The sequence below is a fragment of the Heterodontus francisci genome, chromosome 9 (assembly GCF_036365525.1).
Source record: "Heterodontus francisci isolate sHetFra1 chromosome 9, sHetFra1.hap1, whole genome shotgun sequence".
Classification (NCBI taxonomy): domain Eukaryota; kingdom Metazoa; phylum Chordata; class Chondrichthyes; order Heterodontiformes; family Heterodontidae; genus Heterodontus; species Heterodontus francisci.
Genome location: NC_090379.1, coordinates 10,399,397 through 10,413,594, shown reverse-complemented (window position 1 = coordinate 10,413,594; position 14,198 = coordinate 10,399,397).

The following is a 14,198-nucleotide window of genomic DNA, read 5'->3' as shown; positions in this document are numbered from 1 at the left end:
TCAGCACATGCCAGATCATAATAACTCACTGCATAAAAAAGTTAGCTCATTTCTGATTCTTTGGCCTTAACTCTGTGACCTTTGGTTGCTGACCCTTGTGTCATTTTATCCTTATATAATCTATCAAAACCATTTATGACTTTCAGCATCTCTGTGTTCTAAAGAGAACGATCCCAGCTTTTGCAGTCTCTCCACATAACTGAAGTCCCTCATCCTAGTAAATCTCCTCTGCACCCTGTCTATGGCCTTGACATCTTTCCTGAAGTGCATTGCTCAGAATTGGACACAATATCCCAGATGGTCCGAATTTGGTATAGAGAACATTTTAGCGTAACATTCCTGCTTTTGTAATCTATGCCTACGTTATAAAGCCAAGGAGCCCACATACTTTTTCAACAGCCTCACAACTTGTCCTTACACCTTCAAAGATTTACATACATACATCCCCAGGCTCCCCTGTTCCTGCACCTCTTCTATATGATCTCATATAAATGGTCTACTACTGTCCATAATATGCACATTGAGCTAATCAAATTATATATAGGAAGCAGTGAGAGATGAGCACTGATCAGTTGTTTGAAACTATGAGAGAAATGTACACTGATCAGCTGCAAGGGGCAGTGAGAGGAACACACTGAGCATCTGCTGGCAACTAACTGTTTGCTGCACCACTTAAACTGCTACCAAGATGTCGTTGTTAACTTTCTGTCACTTCCCAACCATTTCCCACCCACCACCAACCACCCACCCCCCACCTCACCCTCCCCCTCCCCATCCAAATTGCTCGAGCAATATTTTTAACTGGCAGCTGCTTTCTCTGTATCCTCTCCTGCAGAAGCAGTATTTTGGAATGGTGCCTTTCTACTCCTGCACCTGGCTTCTGCCACATTGAAAATTTTCAAACCTTAGCAGAGACCAGCAGTCCTTTAAAAGCTGAATCCCTCAACTAGATCCCAGACTGTAACTCACTCCGGGTATCTGTTATTCTATATATAATCCACCTGAACCCCTCGATTAGATTCCAGACTGTAACTCACTCCGGGTATCTATTATTCTATATATATACCACGCGAACACCTTAATTAGATCCCAGACTGTAACTCACTCCGGGTATCTGTTATTCTATATATAAACCACCCGAACCTCTCCTAAGATTCCAGTCTGTAACACACTCTGGGTATCTATTATTCTATATATAAACTACCTGAGCCCCTCGATTAGATTCCAGACTGTAACTCACTCCGGGTATCTGTTATTCTATATATAGATCACCCGAACCCCTCGATTAGATTCCAGTCTGTAACTCACTCTGGGTATCTGTTATTCTATATATAAAGCACCCGAACCCCTCAATGAGATTCCAGACTGTAACTCACTCCCGGGTATCTGCTATTCTAGATATAATCCACCTGAACCCCTCGATTAGATTCCAGTCTGTAGCTCACTCCCGGGTATCTGTTATTCTATATATAAACCACTCGATCCCCTCGATTAGATTCCAGTCTGTAACTCACTCCCGGGTATCTGTTATTCTATGTATAAACCACCTGAACCCCTCAATTAGATTCCAGACTGTAACTCAGTCCCAGGTATCTGTTATTCTATATATAATCCACCCGAACCCCTCGATTAGATTCCAGACTGTAACTCATTCCCGGGCATCTGCTATTCTATATATAAACCACTCGATCCCCTCGATTAGATTCCAGTCTGTAACTCACTCCCGGGTATCTGTTATTCAATATATAATCCACCTGAACCCCTTGAATAGATTCCAGTCTGTATCTCACTCCCGGGTATCTGTTATTCTATATATAAACCACCCGAACCCCTCGATTAGATTCCAGTCTGTAACTCACTCCCGGGTATCTGTTATTCTATATATAAACCACCCAAACCCCTCGATTAGATTCCAGTCTGTATCTCAATCCCGGGTATCTGCTATTCTATATATAAACCACTCGATCCCCTCGATTAGATTCCAGACTGGAACTCACTCCCGGGTATCTGTTATTCTATATATAATCCACCCAAACCCCTCAATTAGATTCCAGACTGTAACTCACTCCCGGGTATCTGCTATTCTATATATAAACCACCTGAACCCCTCGATTAGATTCCAGTCTGTATCTCGCTCCCGGGTATCAGTTATTCTATATATAAACCACTCGATCCCCTCGATTAGATTCCAGTCTGTAACTCACTCCCGGGTATCTGTTATTCTATATATAAACCACCTGAACCCCTCGATTTGATTCCAGTCTGTATCTCACTCCCGGGTATCAGTTATTCTATATATAAACCACCTGAACCCCTCGATTAGATTCCAGTCTGTAACTCACTCCCGGGTATCAGTTATTCTATATATAAACCACCTGAACCCCTTGATTAGATTTCAGTCTGTAACTCACTCCCGGGTATCTGTTATTCTATATATAAACCACCTGAACCCCTCGATTAGATTCCAGTCTGTAACTCATTCCCGGGTATCTGTTATTCTATATATAAACCACTCGATCCCCTCGATTAGATTCCAGTCTGTAACTCACTCCCGGGTATCTGTTATTCTACATATAAACCACCTGAACCCCTCGATTAGATTCCAGTCTGTAACTCACTCCCGGGTATCTGCTATTCTATATATAAACCACCCAAACCCCTCGATTAGATTCCAGTCTGTATCTCATTCCCGGGTATCTGCTATTCTATATATAAACCACTCGATCCCCTCGATTAGATTCCAGTCTGTAACTCACTCCCGGGTATCTGTTATTCTATATATAAACCACCCAAAACCCTCGATTAGATTCCAGTCTGTATCTCATTCCCGGGTATCTGCTATTCTATATATAAACCACTCGATCCCCTCAATTAGATTCCAGTCTGTAACTCACTCCTGGGTATCTGTTATTCTATATATAATCCACCCAAACCCCTCAATTAGATTCCAGACTGTAACCCACTCCCGGGTATCTGTTATTCTATATATAAACCACCCGAACCCCTGAATTAGATTCCAGTCTGTAACTCACTCCCGGGTATCTGTTATTCTATACATAAACCACCCGAACCCCTCAATTAGATTCCAGACTGTAACTCATTCCGGGTATCTGCTATTCTCGATATATTCCACCCGAACCCCTCAATTAGATTCCAGACTGTAAATCACTCCGGGTATCTGTTATTCTATATATAAACCACCCGAACCCCTCCTAAGATTCCAGTCTGTAACTCACTCCCAGGGACCTGTTATTCGATATATAAACCACCCGAACCCCTCAATTAGATTCCAGACTGGAACTCACTCTGGGTATCTGTTATTCTATATATAAACCACCCGAACCCCTCAATTAGATTCCAGACTGGAACTCACTCCCGGGTATCTGTTATTCTATATATAATCCACTCGATCCCCTCGATTAGATTCCAGTCTGTAACTCACTCCCGGGTATCTGTTATTCTATATATAAACCACCTGAACCACTCGATTAGATTCCAGTCTGCAACTCACTCCAGGTATCTGCTATTCTATGTATAAACCCCCTGAACCCCTCGATTAGATTCCAGTCTGCAGCTCAGTCCCGGGTATCCATTATTCTATATATAATCCACCCAAACCCCTCAATTAGAATCCAGTGTTTAGCTCACTCTGGGTATCTATTACTCTATATATAAACCCCCTGAACCCCTCGATTAGATACCAGACTGCAACTCACTCCCGGGTATATATTACTCTATAAATAAACTACCCGAAACCCTCGATTAGATTCCTGTCTGTAACTCACTCCCGGGTATCTGTTATTCAATATATAAACCACCTGAATCCCTTGATTAGATTCCAGTCTGTATCTCACTCCCGGGTATCTGTTATTCTATATATAAACCACCCGAACCCCTCGAATAGATTCCAGTCTGTAACTCACTCCCGGGTATCTGTTATTCTATATATAAACCACCCGAACCCCTCGATTAGATTCCAGTCTGTAACTCACTCCCGGGTATCTGTTATTCTATATATAAACCACCCAAACCCCTCGATTAGATTCCAGTCTGTAACTCACTCCCGGGTATCTGTTATTCTATATATAAACCACTCGATCCCCTCGATTAGATTCCAGACTGGAACTCACTCCCGGGTATCTGGTATTCTATATATAATAGACCCAAACCCCTCAATTAGATTCCAGACTGTAACTCACTCCCAGTTATCTGCTATTCTATATATAAACCACCTGAACCCCTCGATTAGATTCCAGTCTGTATCTCACTCCTGGGTATCTGTTATTCTATATATAAACCACTCGATCCCCTCGATTAGATTCCAGTCTGTAACTCACTTCCGGGTATCTGTTATTCTATATATAAGCCACCCAAACCCCTCAATTAGATTCCAGACTGTATCCCACTCCCGGGTATCTGTTATTCAATATATAAACCACCTGAACCCCTCGATTAGATTCCAGTCTGTATCTCACTCCCGGGTATCTGTTATTCTAGATGTAATCCACCCAAACCCCTCAATTAGATTCCAGACTGTAACTCACTCCGGGTTTCTGTTATTCTAGCTATATTCCACCCGAACCCCTCAATTAGATTCCAGACTGTAACTCACTCCGGGTATCTGTTATTCTATATATAAACCACTCGATCCCCTCGATTAGATTCCAGTCTGTAACTCACTCCCGGGTATCTGTTATTTTATATATAATCCACCCAAACCCCTCAATTAGATTCCAGACTGTATCCCACTCCCGGGTATCTGTTATTCAATATATAAACCACCTGAACCCCTCGAATAGATTCCAGACTGTAGCTCACTCCCGGGTATATATTATTCTATATATAAACCACTCGATCCCCTCGATTAGATTCCAGTCTGTAACTCACTCCCGGGTATCTGTTATTCTATATATAAACCACCTGAACCCCTCGATTAGATTCCAGACTGTAACTCACTCCCGGGTATCTGTTATTCTAGATATAATCCACCCGAACCCCTCGATTAGATTCCAGACTGTAACTCACTCTGGGTATCTGTTATTCTATATATAAACCACTCGATCCCCTCGATTAGATTCCAGTCTGTAACTCACTCCCGGGTATCTGTTATTCTATATATAAACCACCTGAACCCCTCGATTAGATTCCAGACTGTAACTCACTCCCGGGTATCTGTTATTCTAGATATAATCCACCCGAACCCCTCGATTAGATTCCAGACTGAAACTCATTCCCGGGTATCTGCTATTCTATATATAATCCACCCGAACCCCTCGATTAGATTCCAGACTGAAACTCATTCCCGGGTATCTGCTATTCTAGATATAATCCACCCGAACCCCTCGATTAGATTCCAGACTGTAACTCACTCTGGGTATCTGTTATTCTAGATATAATCCACCCGAACCCCTCGATTAGATTCCAGACTGAAACTCATTCCCGGGTATCTGCTATTCTATATATAATCCACCCGAAACCCCTCGATTAGATTCCAGACTGAAACTCATTCCCGGGTATCTGCTATTCTATATATAAACCACTCGATCCCCTCGATTAGATTCCAGTCTGTAACTCACTCCCGGGTATCTGTTATTCTATATATAAACCACTCGATCCCCTCGATTAGATTCCAGTCTGTAACTCACTCCCGGGTATCTGTTATTCTATATATAATCCACCCAAACCCCTCAATTAGATTCCAGACTGTATCCCACTCCAAGGTATCTGTTATTCAATCGATAAACCACCTGAACCCCTCGATTAGATTCCAGTCTGTATCTCACTCCCGGGTATCTGTTATTCTATATCTAATCCACCCAAACCCCTCAATTAGATTCCAGTCTGTAACTCACTCTGGGTTTCTGTTATTCTAGCTATATTCCACCCGAACCCGTCAATTAGATTCCAGACTGTAACTCACTCCGGGTATCTGTTATTCTATATATAAACCACCCGAACCCCTCGATTAGATTCCAGTCTGTAACTCACTCCGGGTATCTGTTATTCTATATATAAACCACCCGAACCCCTCATTAGATTCCAGACTGTAACTCACTCTGGGTATCTGTTATTCTATAAATAAACCACTCGATCCCCTCGATGAGATTCCAGTCTGTAACTCACTCTCGGGTATCTGTTATTCTATATATAAACTCCCGAACCCCTCGATTAGATTCCAGAATGTAACTCACTCCCGGGTATCTGTTATTCCATATATAAACCACCTGAACCCCTCGATTAGATTCCAGTCTGTATCTCACTCCCGGGTATCTGCTATTCTATATATAAATCACTCGATCCCCTCGATTAGATTCCAGTCTGTAACTCACTCCCGGGTATCTGTTATTCTATATATAAACCACTCGATCCGCTCGATTAGATTCCAGTCTGTAACTCACTCCCGGGTATCTGTTATTCTATATATAATCCACCCAAACCCCTCAATTAGATTCCAGACTGTAACCCACTCCCGGGTATCTGTTATTCTATATATAAACCACTCGATCCGCTCGATTAGATTCCAGTCTGTAACTCACTCCCGGGTATCTGTTATTCTATATATAATCCACCCAAACCCCTCAATTAGATTCCAGACTGTAACTCACTCCCGGGTATCTGTTATTCTATATATAAACCACCTAAACCCCTCCTAAGATTCCAGTCTGTAACTCACTCTGGGTATCTATTATTCTATATATAAACCACCCGAACCCCTGAATTAGATTCCAGACTGTAACTCACTCCGGGTATCTGCTATTCTATATATAAACCACCCGAACCCCTCCTAAGATTCCAGTCTATAACTCACTCCCGGGTACCTGTTATTCGATATATAAACCACCCGAACCCCTCAATTAGATTCCAGACTGTAACTCACTCCCGGGTATCTGTTATTCTGTATATAAACCACTCGATGCCCTCGATTAGGTTCCAGTCTGAAACTCACTCCCGGGTATCTGTTATTCTATATATAAACCACCTGAACCCATCGATTAGATTCCAGACTGTAACTCACTCCAGGTATCTATTATTCTATATATAAACCACCTGAACCCCTCGATTAGATTCCAGACTGTAACTCACTCCCGGGTATCTGTTATTCTATATATAAACCACCTGAACCCCTCGATTAGATTCCAGTCTGTATCTCACTCCTGGGTATCTGTTATTCTACGTATAAACCAACCGAACCCCTCGATTAGATTCCAGTCTGTAACTCACTCCAGATATCTGTTATTCTATATATAACCCCCCTGAACCCCTCGATTAGATTCCAGACTGTAACTCACTCCTGGGTATCCGTTATTCTATGTATAAACCACCTGAACCCCTTGATTAGATTCTAGTCTGTAGCTCACTCCAGGTATCTGTTATTCTATATATAAACCACCTGAACCCCTCCTAAGAATCCAGTCTATAACTCACTCCCGGGTACCTGTTATTCGATATATAAACCACCCGAACCCCTCAATTAGATTCCAGTCTGTAACTCACTCCTGGGTATCCGTTATTCTATGTATAAACCACCTGAACCCCTTGATTAGATTCTAGTCTGTAGCTCACTCCAGGTATCTGTTATTCTATATATAAACCACCTGAACCCCTCCTAAGATTCCAGTCCATAACTCACTCCCGGGTACCTGTTATTCGATATATAAACCACCCGAACCCCTCAATTAGATTCCAGACTGTAACCCACTCCCGGGTATCTGTTATTCTATATATAAACCACTCGATGCCCTCGAATAGGTTCCAGTCTGAAACTCACTCCCGGGTATCTGTTATTCTATATATAAACCACCTGTTCCCCTCGATGAGATTCCAGACTGTAACTCACTCCCGGGTATCTATTATTCTATATATAAACCACCTGAACCCCTCGATTAGATTCCAGTCTGTATCTCACTCCCGGGTATCTGTTATTCTATATATAAACCACCTGAACCCCTCGATTAGATTCCAGACTGTACATCACTCCCGGGTATCTGTTATTCTATACATAAACCACCTGAACCCCTCGATTAGATTCCAGTCTTTATCTCACTCCCGGGTATCTGTTATTCTACATATAAACCAACAGAACCCCTCGATTATATTCCAGTCTGTAACTAACTCCAGGTATCTGTTATTCTCTATATAACCCCCCTGAACCCCTCGATTAGATTCCAGACTGTAGCTCACTCCCGGGTATATATTATTCTATATATAAACCACCCGAACCCCTCGAATAGATTCCAGACTGAAACTCATTCCCGGGTATCTGCTATTCTATATATAAACCACTCGATCCCCTCGATTAGATTCCAGTCTGTAACTCACTCCCGGGTATCTGTTATTCTATATATAATCCACCCAAACCCCTCAATTAGATTCCAGACTGTAACTCACTCCGGGTATCTGTTATTCTATATGTAAACCACTCGATCCCCTCGATTAGATTCCAGTCTGTAACTCACTCCCGGGTATCTGTTATTCAATATATAAACCACCCGAACCCCTCAATTAGATTCCAGACTGTAACTCACTCCGGGTATCTGTTATTCTATATGTAAACCACTCGATCCCCTCGATTAGATTCCAGTCTGTAACTCACTGCCGGGTATCTGATATTCTATATATAATCCAAATGAACTCCTCGATTAGATTCCAGTCTGTAGCTCACTCCCGGGTATCTGTTATTCTATATATAAACCACTCGATCCCCTCGATTAGATTCCAGTCTGTAACTCACTCCCGGGTATCCGTTATTCTATATATAAACCACCTAAACCCCCCGATTAGATTCCAGACTGTAACTCACTCCGGGTATCTGTTATTCTAGATATAATCCACCCAAACCCCTCGATTAGATTCCAGACTGAAACTCATTCCCGGGTATCTGCTATTCTATATATAAACCACTCGATCCCCTCGATTAGATTCCAGTCTGTAACTCACTCCCGGGTATCTGTTATTCTATATATAAACCACTCGATCCCCTCGATTAGATTCCAGTCTGTAACTCACTCCCGGGTATCTGTTATTCTAGATATAATCCACCCAAACCCCTCAATTAGATTCCAGACTGTAACTCACTCCGGGTATCTGTTATTCTATATATAAACCACTCGATCCCCTCGATTAGATTCCAGTCTGTAACTCACTCCCGGGTATCTGTTATTCTCTAGATAATCCATTCAAACCACTCAATTAGATCCCACTCCCGGGTATCTGTTATTCAATATATAAACCACCTGAACCCCTCGATTAGATTCCAGACTGTAGCTCACTCCCGGGTATATATTATTCTATATATAAACCACCCGAACCCCTCAATTAGATTCCAGACTGTAACTCACTCCGGGGATCTGTTATTCTCTATATAAACCACTCGATCCCCTCGATTAGATTCCAGTCTGTAACTCACTCCCGGGTATCTGTTATTCTATATATAATCCACCTGAACTCCTTGATTAGATTCCAGTCTGCAGCTCACTCCCGGGTATCTGTTATTCTATATATAAACCACTCGATCCCCTCGATTAGATTCCAGTCTTAAACTCACTCCCGGGTATCTGTTATTCTATATATAAACCACCTGAACCCCTCGATTAGATTCCAGACTGTAACTCACTCTGGGTATCTGTTATTCTATATATAAACCACTCGATCCCCTCGATTAGATTCCAGTCTGTAACTCACTCCCGGGTATCTGTTATTCTATATATAATCCACCCAAACCCCTCAATTAGATTCCAGACTGTATCCGACTCCCGGGTATCTGTTATTCAATAGATAAACCACCTGAACCCCTCGATTAGATTCCAGTCTGTAACTCACTCCCGGGTATCTGTTATTCTATATATAATCCACCCAAACCCCTCAATTAGATTCCAGACTGTAACTCACTCCGGGTTTCTGTTATTCTAGCTATATTCCACCCGAACCCCTCAATTAGATTCCAGACTGTAACTCACTCCGGGTATCTGTTATTATATATATAAACCACCCGAACCCCTCATTAGATTCCAGACTGTAACTCACTCTGGGTATCTGTTATTCTAGATATAAACCACCCGAACCCCTCGATTAGATTCCAGTCTGTAACTCACTCCCGGGTATCTGTTATTCTATATATAATCCATCCGAACCCCTCGATTAGATTCCAGACTGTATCCCACTCCCGGGTATCTGTTATTCAATATATAAACCACCCGAACCCCTCATTAGATTCCAGACTGTAACTCACTCTGGGTATCTGTTTATCGAAATATAAACCACTCGATCCCCTCGATTAGATTCCAGACTGTAACTCATTCCCGGGCATCTGCTATTCTATATATAAACCACTCGATCCCCTCGATTAGATTCCAGTCTGTAACTCACTCCCGGGTATCTGCTATTCTATATATAAACCACTCGATCCCCTCGATTAGATTCCAGTCTGTAACTCACTCCCGGGTATCTGTTATTCAATATATAATCCACCCAAACCCCTCAATTAGATTCCAGACTGTAACCCACTCCCGGGTATCTGTTATTCAATATATAAACCACCTGAACCCCTCGATTAGATTCCAGTCTGTAACTCACTCTCGGGTATCTGTTATTCTATATATAAACCACCCAAACCCCTCGATTAGATTCCAGTCTGCATCTCACTCCCGGGTATCTGCTATTCTATATATAAACCACTCGATCCCCTCGATTAGATTCCAGTCTGTAACTCACTCCCGGGTATCTGTTATTCTATATATAAACCACTCGATCTCCTTGATTAGATTCCAGTCTGTAACTCACTCCCGGGTATCTGTTATTCTATATATAATCCACCCAAACCCCTCAATTAGATTCCAGACTGTAACCCACTCCCGGGTATCTGTTATTCAATATATAAACCACCTGAACCCCTCAATTAGATTCCAGACTGTAACCCACTCCCGGGTATCTGTTATTCTATATATAAACCACTCGATCCCCTCAATTAGATTCCAGAATGCAACCCACTCCCGGGTATCTGTTATTCTATATATAAACCACCTAAACCCCTCCTAAGATTCCAGTCTGTAACTCACTCTGGGTATCTATTATTCTATATATAAACCACCCGAACCCCTGAATTAGATTCCAGACTGTAACTCACTCCGGGTATCTGTTATTCGATATATAAACCACCCGAACCCCTCCTAAGATTCCAGTCTATAACTCACTCCCGGGTACCTGTTATTCGATATATAAACCACCCGAACCCCTCAATTAGATTCCAGACTGTAACTCACTCCCGGGTATCTGTTATTCTGTATATAAACCACTCGATGCCCTCGATTAGGTTCCAGTCTGAAACTCACTCCCGGGTATCTGTTATTCTATATATAAACCACCTGAACCCCTCGATTAGATTCCAGTCTGTATCTCACTCCTGGGTATCTGTTATTCTACGTATAAACCAACCGAACCCCTCCATTAGATTCCAGTCTGTAACTCACTCCAGATATCTGTTATTCTATATATAACCCCCCTGAACCCCTCGATTAGATTCCAGACTGGAACTCACTCCCGGGTATCTGTTATTCTATATATAAACCACCTGAACCCCTCGATTAGATTCCACTGTAACTCACTCCTGGGTATCCGTTATTCTATGTATAAACCACCTGAACCCCTCGATTAGATTCCAGTCTGTAACTCACTCCAGGTATCTGTTATTCTATATATAAACCACCTGAACCCCTCGATTAGATTCCAGTCTGTAACTCACTCCAGGTATCTGCTTTTCTACATATAATCCACCTGAACCCCTCGATTAGATTCCAGTCTGTAACTCACTCCCGGATATCTGTAATTCTATATATAAACCACCTGAACCCCTTGATTAGATTCCAGTCTGTATCCCACTCCCGGGTATCTGTTATTCAATATATAAACCACCTGAACCCCTCGATTAGATTCCAGTCTGTATCTCACTCCTGGGTATCTGTTATTCTATATATAATCCACCCAAACCCCTCGATTAGATTCCAGTCTGTAGCTCACTCCAGGTATCTGTTATTCTCTATATAACCCCCCTGAACCAGTCGATTAGATTCCAGACTGTAGCTCACTCCCGGGTATATATTATTCTATATATAAACCACCCGAACCCCTCAATTAGATTCCAGAATGTAACTCACTCCGGGTATCTGTTATTCTATATATAAACCACTCGATCCCCTCGATTAGATTCCAGTCTGTAACTCACTCCTGGGTATCTGTTATTCTATATATAATCCACCTGAACTCCTTGATTAGATTCCAGTCTGTAGCTCACTCCCGGGTATCTGTTATTCTATATATAAACCACTCGATCCCCTCGATTAGATTCCAGTCTGTAACTCACTCCTGGGTATCTGTTATTCTATATATAATCCACCTGAACTCCTTGATTAGATTCCAGTCTGTAGCTCACTCCCGGGTATCTGTTATTCTAGATATAAACCACCTGAACCCCTCGATAAGATTCCAGTCTGTAACTCACTTCCGGGTACCTGTTATTCTATATATAAACCCCCCGAACCCCTCGATTAGATTCCAGACTGTAACTCACTCTGGGTATCTGTTATTCTAGATATAATCCACCCGAACCCCTCGATTAGATTCCAGACTGAAACTCATTCCCGGGTATCTGCTATTCTATATATAAACCACTCGATCCCCTCGATTAGATTCCAGTCTGTAACTCACTCCCGGGTATCTGTTATTCTATATATAAACCACCTGAACCCCTCGATTAGATTCCAGTCTGTATCTCACTCTCGGGTATCTGTTATTCTATATATAATCCACCCAAACCCCTCAATTAGATTCCAGACTGTAACCCACTCCCGGGTATCTGTTATTCTATATATAAACCACCTAAACCCCTCCTAAGATTCCAGTCTGTAACTCACTCTGGGGATCTATTATTCTATATATAAACCACCCGAACCCCTGAATTAGATTCCAGACTGTAACTCACTCCGGGTATCTGTTATTCGATATATAAACCACCCGAACCCCTCAATTAGATTCCAGACTGTAACTCACTCCCGGGTATCTGTTATTCTGTAGATAAACCACTCGATGCCCTCGATTAGGTTCCAGTCTGAAACTCACTCCCGGGTATCTGTTATTCTATATATAAACCACCTGAACCCATCGATTAGATTCCAGACTGTAACTCACTCCAGGTATCTATTATTCTATATATAAACCACCTGAACCCCTCGATTAGATTCCAGACTGTAACTCACTCCCGGGTATCTGTTATTCTATATATAAACCACCTGAACCCCTCGATTAGATTCCAGTCTGTATCTCACTCCTGGGTATCTGTTATTCTATATATAACCCCCCTGAACCCCTCGATTAGATTCCAGACTGCAGCTCACTCCTGGGTATCCGTTATTCTATGTATAAACCACCTGAACCCCTCGATTAGATTCCAGACTGGAACTCACTCCCGGGTATCTGTTATTCTATATATAAACCACCTGAACCCCTCGATTAGATTCCACTGTAACTCACTCCTGGGTATCCGTTATTCTATGTATAAACCACCTGAACCCCTCGATTAGATTCTAGTCTGTAACTCACTCCAGGTATCTGTTATTCTATATATAAACCACCTGAACCCCTCGATTAGATTCCAGTCTGTAACTCACTCCAGGTATCTGCTTTTCTACATATAATCCACCTGAACCCCTCGATTAGATTCCAGTCTGTAACTCACTCCCGGATATCTGTAATTCTATATATAAACCACCTGAACCCCTTGATTAGATTCCAGTCTGTATCCCACTCCCGGGTATCTGTTATTCAATATATAAACCACCTGAACCCCTCGATTAGATTCCAGTCTGTATCTCACTCCTGGGTATCTGTTATTCTATATATAATCCACCCAAACCCCTCGATTAGATTCCAGTCTGTAGCTCACTCCAGGTATCTGTTATTCTCTATATAACCCCCCTGAACCAGTCGATTAGATTCCAGACTGTAGCTCACTCCCGGGTATATATTATTCTATATATAAACCACCCGAACCCCTCAATTAGATTCCAGAATGTAACTCACTCCGGGTATCTGTTATTCTATATATAAACCACTCGATCCCCTCGATTAGATTCCAGTCTGTAACTCACTCCTGGGTATCTGTTATTCTATATATAATCCACCTGAACTCCTTGATTAGATTCCAGTCT